The sequence below is a fragment of the Crocodylus porosus genome, unplaced genomic scaffold (genome assembly GCF_001723895.1).
Source record: "Crocodylus porosus isolate Cpor-Errol unplaced genomic scaffold, CroPor_comp1, whole genome shotgun sequence".
Lineage (NCBI taxonomy): Eukaryota > Metazoa > Chordata > Crocodylia > Crocodylidae > Crocodylus > Crocodylus porosus.
In genome coordinates, this window is record NW_017728886.1 from 266,264,087 (window position 1) to 266,272,079 (window position 7,993).

A 7,993-nucleotide genomic window follows, 5' to 3' on the forward strand; every position below is an offset into this window, starting at 1 on the left:
ATTTCTAGTCACTCCTGGTAGTGCTCCGGGGAACAGGGACCCCCCAGTGCCTGCTGGTCCCCTCTGACTAGTTTGTAACAGGCCACTAAATCCCCCTCAGCCTTCTCTTGTGGAGGCTGAACAGGTTCAGGTCCCATAGCCTGTCCCCTGACAATACCTAGCCCTGCTGCCCCCTGATCATGTGAGTGGCCTCCTCTGGACCCTCTCCATGTTGTCCACATCCCTTCTGAAGTGAGGTACTGAGAACCAGATGCAGTTCTCCAGCTGGGGCCTGACCAGTGCCACATAGAGGGGGAGGATCACCTCCTTGGACCAGGTTGAGATGCATCTGTGGATGGAGGACAAGGTGTGGTTGGCCTTCCTGACCGCGTCCCCACACTGCCGGCCCATGTTCATCTTGGCATCATTGATGGCTCCAAGATCTTTTTCTGCCTCTACACTGACGAGAAGGGAGTCCCCCAGCCTGTAGGTATGGTGCTGGTCCTTCCTCCCCAGGTGCGGCACCTTGCACTTGTCAGTGTTGAATCCCATCCTATTCTCATCCACCCACCCCTGTAACCTGTCTAGGTCTGATTGGAGCCTATTCCTCCCTTCTAGCGTGCCCACACCCCCCCACATCTTAGCAAATTTGAACAGGCTGCTTTTTACCCCCTCGTCCAAGTTGCTGATGAAGATGTTGAACATTGCGGGCCTGAGGACCTATGTCCACTGCTACCCCTGCATCTAAGGATTTTGTGACCTGGTCATAGAAGACCACCAGGTTGGTCTGACAGGACCTGCCACTAATGAACCCCTGTTGGTTCCCGCTAAGCATAACTTCCCTCGCTGGCCCCTCGTGGACATGTGCCAGGATAACTCTCTCAAAAAGCTTACCCAGGATCAAGGTAAGACTAACTGGCCTATAGTTTCCCGGGTCCTCCTTCCTCCCTTTTTTGAAGATGGGAGCCATGTTAGCCCTCTTCCAGTCCTCCGGCACCACACCAGAGCACCACGAGTGCTCGTACAGCCATGCCAGGGGTCCCGCAATGAGCTAATTCCCTCAGCACTCTGGGGTTGAGATCATCAGGACCACCTCATCTAAATACGTTCAGATCAAGTTAATCAAAATATATTAAAATTTCAACTTCATTCCCTACTCCCTCCTTTTAACATTTCTAAATAGAAATTTGGAACATTTCATTAAAAAAAAAAAAAAAAGTTAAAATGGAATAAGTTTTTTTTTCTCTTATTTCCAAACTATTTTCAGAATGGGAAGTTCATTGAAAGGGAGCCTGTTCTATAAGAACGTAATCCTTTCTGATCTAAAATTGTTTCACCCCAAATTTCTGACCAGCTCTCCTCTAGAACAGATCAGCTAAGGCAAAAGTAGGGCATTGTTTTGCCATTTTTAATGTCTCTGTCTCACTGAAATCTCTGCCTGAGAGTGAGGATGGGAGAATTAGCCTCTCTCTGGCAAACCAAGGACTATGAGAGACATCTGGGTTTCTTCTAGTCAAGCTTCCCTTCCTTTGCTGTACATAACATCCTCTAAATCTGTATCCAGAATACCTAAAGCCACTCTGCTTTGAAGTGGGGTGATAATGTGGAAGACAACAGAGTAACAATGTACAGGATGCCAGCCAAGCAATCCCACATAAACAGCCCAAACCTCAGAGACGAACAAGCATGAATAACCCTTGTGCTGGTGAACACACTGAACTCTAAGCATACTGGCTTTAGATGCTCTGGATACAGATGTAGAGGATGTTTTGTACAGCAAAGAAAGGGAAGCTTGACTAGAAGAAACCTAGATGTCTCTCATAGTCCTTGGTTTGAGGATGTGGAAGACGATAGACTTATACAGATCAACCACAACCATTCAAGGCCAGGCCCAGAAGCCATGAGTCTCATGACTGAACTCTCAACCACTCCTAAGTTTTTAGTTGCATACCAGCGGGGGAGCTCCTACTACAAGCTGTAGGAAGGAGGCTCCTATAGAAACCCATTTTGTTGACCAGAATACCAGCAATGGGAATGATTACAGAGATTCTCGTGAAACTCCACTTATCCACCCACCTGAGCCTTGGTTGGATGCTTCTTTTTAATTTTATTATCATGGTAGATGGCACAGGGGGAGAATTAATAGGTTCTTCAGCTGGGAAAATAAACTGTCCTGATGATTTCACTGTATTGGATGAACCACTTGTATTATTGATCAAGTTCACCAATGACAAATCTGAAGGGATGAATCTGGATTTGCATTCAACTTTCTACTACCCTTACTGGACATGGTCAAATAAGGTTGGGGAAAGCCCTTCCATATCATGTCACATTTTGCCCTTCCTTTTATTAAACTTCTCTCTCTCTCTCTCATTACTAGGACAATTGCATTTTTTTTCTCATTTCAACCCACTCCTGCATCAAGATATCTGTATGATTTTGACTTAGCAATATCCTAGAAATTACTGGGATGGAGAGGGGGTTGTCAGGGCACTTGAACTGGAGACTTCAAGTTTTCATCCACTTGAATTTTGCAAGTGACACTTTGTTCTCCACGATCCCCATCTATACATTATCACATTGATGTGGTGAGGTATGCTCAGCCACTACAACAATAGGGGCCATATTAAGTGTCTATGTGGCCTGGGAAAATCTATTTCTTGAACTGATTTGGTCCTTTCATTTGAGGGCTATTTTTAGCTCTACTTACATCCCCTCTCCTTTGCTTCAGTATTTTTTTTATTGCTTCCCTGCATTTGTTAACTGCATGTCAGGCTTCATTTTGAGCTGGTGAGTGACACTTCTGCATATAACAATCCCTTCCAGATGTACTTACTGGACTCCAGCTGGTGAAGTTGATTCTAGTGACTTATTTCCCCCTTCCATGATCTTTCTGACTTAGCTCTAATCTCAGTTTCTGGCTCCTCATCTTAAAGAAAAGTGGCACCTTTTTGAATGTCTGGCTCTTGTCAGCATCAGCCAAGCACAGACGAAATGAACATCAAGAAGACAGGGAGAGAATCGTTTAAGGATATCGGAAGTGAGAGTGATGGGTGAGTGTCAGGGAGTAATTTGTTTGCTCAGGGAGTAATAAACCAGTAGGATAAACTTTCCTTTCCAGAGACCATGTCCAAGGCATTGGTGGTTCTGAAAGGGAGAGAGAGAAGCCACCCTGACTCTCCCTGGCACTCGCTGCAGGGGAGATGATGAGCAGCAGCTGTGGGTGGATGCCAAGATGGCCGGCTCAGGTGCACCATTTCTGGAGCTACCCGAGCCTGCAAATCAGCAGAGAGAGAGGGTGGGACCAGAGAGAGCAGCAGGCCGCTGAAAAGGCAGCTGGGAGAACAGCTGGGGCCGGTGCGGGAAACTTCAAGCCCCGCAGCAGGTTAACGCTGTGGGATGCTGCCGGAGGTGAACAGTGTGCCAAGGAACTGGCACACCTAGCAGGTACTCTGGGAGGAGAAGCAGGGAGAGCACCAGAGGGTGGTGCAGGAGGGACACCAGCATGCCCCAGAGCCTCTCTGGGACGAGGACTGGGAAACACCTCAGCACACAGTAAGGGAGTGGTGGGTGGCCAGGAGGAACAGGCCAGGTGCTGAAGACCTGCCACACCAATGGGGAACTTCTGAGGAGGGGCGATAGCCGGGGACAGTGCCAGGTGGTGGGACAGGCAACTGTGTGGAGCAATGGAGCTATGACATCCCACGGCCCGAACAAGGCAGAGAGCCAGGAGGAGCCACCAAGGCGAGCAATGGGCACACCAGCTGGAGTGACCAGGACAGCCCAGCCACAGGTCAGATGGGGCCAAGGTGGGAAAGGGCAGGGACCCAAAGGAGGGCCCCACAAGAGGACTGCCAGAGGCAGAGCTGGAAGCTGCTGAGCCTGCAAGGCAGCTCTTGAAAAAGGGAAGCCAAAAAGCCCCAGCCAGGGGCCTGCAGGCCCGGAAGACAGGACCCAGTGGCGCTGATCATTTTTTGTTGGTATTAATCATAAGTTTACTGTTACCTCAAGATTGAGGCAGGTTTAGTTGTGAACGCCACAGTCCACAAGATGAAGGATGGCCTATGAAGAGCTGATGGCCAGGAGGTTGCTGATGTCCATCTCAGCCACGGATATGGTAAGGGTAGGGTAAAGGGTAGGGTGGAGTCCCACAAAGAAGCCCAGGTGTGCTACCCTATGGGTCACCTGCCAGGAGCCGTCTCCCAAGAAGAACATCAAGTTGTGGCAGGTGAGCAGGAACAGCAACCAAAACACACAGATGGTGCAAACTTGAGGTCCCATCCTGACGTTGTGGGGGAGGGGGGTGCAGTGCACCGGCCAAGCAGAGACCCAAACCCTACAACAGCTACCAGTGACAGTGGCACTGAAGAGTAAAATATGGATTCAAAGTGGAAAAATCAGATTAGAAGAACTAAAGAAAAAAGATGTCATTCAACCCAGAACCTCAAGTGTCATGGCCAATGGAAGATCTACCTGCGTAGAGGAAGAATTGAACCTGGCTATTCACCTGAATCATGCATCTTCACTTTCTTAAGCAACACAGACTTGGGGATTTGCTGATCAGAACATATCAAAGATCCTCATCCCGTTATATTTTACAGTGACCTATACTGGATACTTCAGAGGAAGCCCAAAGACTCCTGTTGTGTTCCAGTAGAGGCCACAGTTAAAATTGTGGCCTCATCAGCTACACGCCCATAAAAACATCATCCCTGTACCATGGAAAATTTGCAAGGTAAGAAGACAATATGTGGACGAAGAGAGAAGTATGCTTTCCCATGAAATGCCAGTTCACTGAGCCCAGCACGGTGTCTGAAACATCTTTATTTCCCCAAAACTTCAGTGAATCCAAGGCAGGGCTCCTATGGATCCCCAACTTCTAAGTTTCATAGTTCTGGGACAGACCCACCATAGAGAATTACCACGGCCAGGTCTTGTTTCTAAATCCCCAGGTCAGGGGCAGTCCAGCCAGGTGGATAGCCCCAGGACCAAGGACCTGGTACTTTCAGAAGAAACCAGACCATGTGTCTCATGGCTGGTGAACTTACTTTGTGGCTATTAACTTGCATTAACTTGCTCTATCTACCTCTACTGGACAAGAAGACCCCACAACATTTGAAAATGCCGTGCACAGCAAACACAGTCACAACATGTATCCCTATTTAGGACAATGTTGAGGTTTGGAGATAAATAATATCTCAGCTACTAAAACCACAACCAAACCAAACACTGAGCTGGTATCCATGGCACTGAAACCAGGTCCAAGAAATCCATTTCTTTGCATTCTTAACTGAAAAGACAGCCCTGAAGGAACTGAAATGATGAAAACATCAGGGCTGAGAGATGCTGAGCTTTGAGTCTTAGCTAGAGTACAGCAGAAAGTTTTCCAGTACTTAATTTTCTCCATCTTTGTAACAGAGATAATGACGCTTTCTCACTTTTTTTTTCTAATGTGCTTTGCAGTCTACAGATGAAACGGGTGATATGTATGTGTTCCCTTTGATCTTCATCTCTTTGGTCCATACATTCTTCCGGCCTTTCGAATGGCTAACATTAATTACTAGGGGGCTGGTTATCATCTCACTTTATTCCCTTGCAAAAAGTGATGAAAGTGAGAACGTGAAGAAGCTCCAACAATCTTCATTCATAAAAGAGCAGCAGCTCATAATACACTGTTTTCAGCAAGCATAGGGAACGCCATATCAATTCCCCAAGAATGGTCTCAATACCATTATATCCAGAGCACCAAGAATATCACAAGTATCCTGGCATTTTGACTTCAATGCATTTTCTAGTGATTGCTCTTGCAAAATAAATGGAGACCCCCCTTTTACCCTAATTACAAGCTTAAAAAAACGAAGTCACAATGTTTCCTCTAAAGCAACTACTCTGAACTTTCAATATCAAAGTACCAAAATCAATGACTTGGCAGCATTATGATGATGGTGTTATTGCTAGTTATTATTGCTGAGTGCTGAGAGCTTTCTGTGTGCCTTACAAAACTAGAAGATGACACTCTCCAATTTAAAAAGCTGTTGTGGACTCACTTAAAAAGTTAATGTTGGTTCTTACAATATTATCGCTTCCCTATTTTAAGTTTAAGGGTCTATCATTGAAACTAATTATCTCTCTAAAGCTGGAATTAACTTTTTAATTGTGCCCACTACATATTGCCAGATGTAATCAATTGCTTTCCTCCAAAAGCTTGTCTACAAACAAAAATGGTGCCTCTTGAATTAGAATAGTGTAGTTAAAGTAGGGCAACCCCACTGGGGTGGACTAACCCATGCAGGCATAACTAATATTGCATAGTCCCTGAAATTTAGAAGAATAAACTGTGCTAGTATAAGCTGCTTTATACTAATGCAAATGATTTACATACAATGTCAGTGATGCTCAAATAAGGGTGCCACAACATGCTGGGAGATTTTTTCAAGGGCGGTGTGGGGTGTCATGCAACATTATCATGGTTAGATCGGCAAACACAATTCACATGATACATCCAAAGATTTCAGCTAGAAATCCATAGTTGTGGTTTTTTGAGTTCTTTGCAACAGAAAAATGGTTCTGTTATTTTTCTGTAGTCAAAAACTGGCATTTATACATTTATACGATTAATCAAGTCTGCTCCACACACGAACTGCATTGCACCGCCAGCAGTTGTATATCTGGTGAAATGCGCGTCAGCGCTAAAAAAATGGCGGCAGCGCGCTTTTGAACTAAAGCACCTCTGATGTGTTTTGGTTCAAATGCGTGCCACTGCCGTTTTCTTAGCCCTGATTCATGTTTCTCCACTTATACAACTGCAAGTGTCACAGAGCCAGCAGCTTTTTAAAGTGCCCAATGCTGCGGCGCTTGCACATGTAAAAAGGCCCCAAAAGAGTGAAAAAAAAAAGAGCTGGGATTTTCCAAGGGGTGCCTCAAGTTTATCAAGGAGTGCCTCAAGTCTAAAAAGATTGAGAACCACTATGTTACAGGGGGGGGGGGGGGTGGGGAGGGATACACACACAACATCCTTAAAAGAAAGAGTTAAATTTGACCCAAACCCTGGTTGTTGCTCAGAAGTCAGTTCTCACTCTAAAGAGTCCCAAAATAAAAACCCAAGGAGTACCTTCAACTCTGCTGTCTCTTCATTAACTCTGGTGGAGTTATACTCAATAGAGTTATACTCCCAAATGGTCAAAATGCCAGCATCAGGCCTATAAATGAGACACATCTTTGAAATTATTCTCAAGGGAATAAGTCTTCTACTGGATCTTGACAGAATAAGGATTTTTACCGAGAGGGGAGTTTTATTCTTTCCCCGTCTGCTCCACTCCTTTTGACAAAACTCTTTTCCGGCACAACTAGGCATTGTTCAAAATGTAACAGGGATGATGAAAACACCTTGTGAACATTTGTTGTTGCTGCCATGTGGCCTTCCCCCCACCCCCGCCTTCCTTCCTCCCCGGAGGGAAATGAAGCCTGGAAGGAACGCCGTACAAACAGCAGTGTGTTATATTTGGCATTTGCCATCCCGACATATAACATGAAGCATAAAACAGTTAAGCACAGGTGTTAACATCCAAACAATTCATTTTAGCATAAATACACAGCCTTAAAAATTTTATAAAAAGCTATACCAATTATAAAAGCTATTTACCAAGCCCAATAAATCTTGCTGTGTGTCATGTTTATGCATGCATACCTGATTTCCATCAGTCACTTTTACACTCCCTCTAGCTGCTAAATCTGCACATGAACCTAGTGCAAACTGCACAGAATTTGACAGCTGTCATGCACCGCCCCCACCATTATTGAACTAAGTCAGTCTGGGTTGTGGGTTTTCTAATTTATCTTTTGGTTTGGGGGGAGTTTTTTGGGGGTGGGAGGTGTGGCTTTGTTTGGGGTTTTTTTTTTGGAAAGAGGTTGAATTTTGTTTGGTTTTTTGTGGGGGCTTGGGGTTTGTTTTGCTGTTTTGGGGCTGTGTTGGTTAAGTTTTGGGGGCTTGGTTGGTTTTCTTGGGTGGGGGGAA

The 7,993-nt window shown here is 45.5% G+C and overlaps 1 long non-coding RNA gene across 1 annotated transcript in view; it reads left to right on the forward strand.

Moving 5' to 3' along the window:
- LOC109306387 overlaps positions 1-7,993 on the forward strand; it is a 26,252-nt gene that overhangs the window by 12,481 nt on the left and 5,778 nt on the right. Inside the window, exon 3 of the long non-coding RNA XR_002099974.1 lies at positions 3,540-3,549. This is a non-coding gene — a long non-coding RNA (uncharacterized LOC109306387). The remainder of the gene's footprint in view (positions 1-3,539; positions 3,550-7,993) is intronic.